Below are 1,108 nucleotides of genomic sequence, written 5' to 3' on the forward strand. Positions count from 1 at the left end.
AGACTATAGAATTGTCTATAGTCAAGACTATAGAATTGTCTATAGTCAAGACTATAGAATTGTCTATAGTCAAGACTATAGAATTGTCTATAGTCAAGACTATAGAATGGTTTATAGTCAAGACCATAGAATGGTTTATAGTAAAGACTATAGAATGGTTTATAGTCAAGATTATAGAATGGTCTATAGTCAAGACTATAGTTTATAGTCAAGATTATAAAATAGTTTATAGTCAAGACTATAGAATGGTCTATAGTCAAGACTATAGAATGGTCTATAGTAAAGACTATAGAATGGTCTATAGTCAAGACAATAGAATGGTCTTTAGTAAACACTATAGAGGTGTATAGTTGAGACTACAGAATGATTTATAGTCTATAGTCCAGACTACAGATAAATCAATAGATTGAACTGTACACTTATCTTTAGTCAAGACTATAGGCAGAACTATAAGAAATACTATAAGCTAAACTACTTAAAGTAGATCAAAGTCCAGAATACTCACTAGACCCCTTGTTAGCGTACGTTCCCTGTAGAAAACAGTATATATGTATATGTATTTTTCTTTAGTTTTTATTATTTACTTTATAACTTATCGATTACTAAATATCTCATGTGCATATTTTTCAATATTAACAAATTTGTCACGTACTTAATACAATCAAACTATTTTTTTTAACGTTTTTGTATTTTCATTTATTTTCTAGGCAAATTTTGCACCTTTTTTATTGTTATCGCTTTATTAATTGTATTTTAACGTTTAAAATATTTGAATAAAAAAAAAATAACTAAAAAATAAATTGTTGCATTTTGTTTTCAAATGTTTACAGTTACTAGAGACCTTGTTTTTTTTTCTTTGGACTACAAATTACACAACCTAGACCAAATTTAAAAAATAATTTTTAAGTTAAATAGATTGTTTCTTTGGTTAAACCTTAAATATTATTGAATTATTTGAAATGTGTCTAGTCTAGTCTAGTCTATAGTTTAGTCTATAGTTTAGTCTATAGTCTAGTCTATAGTCTAGTCTATAGTCTAGTCTATAGTCTAGTCTATAGTCTAGTCTACAGTCTAGTCTATAGTCAAGTCTATAGTCTAGTCTATAGTC

Source organism: Lucilia cuprina, chromosome 6 (assembly GCF_022045245.1).
Source record: "Lucilia cuprina isolate Lc7/37 chromosome 6, ASM2204524v1, whole genome shotgun sequence".
Lineage (NCBI taxonomy): Eukaryota > Metazoa > Arthropoda > Insecta > Diptera > Calliphoridae > Lucilia > Lucilia cuprina.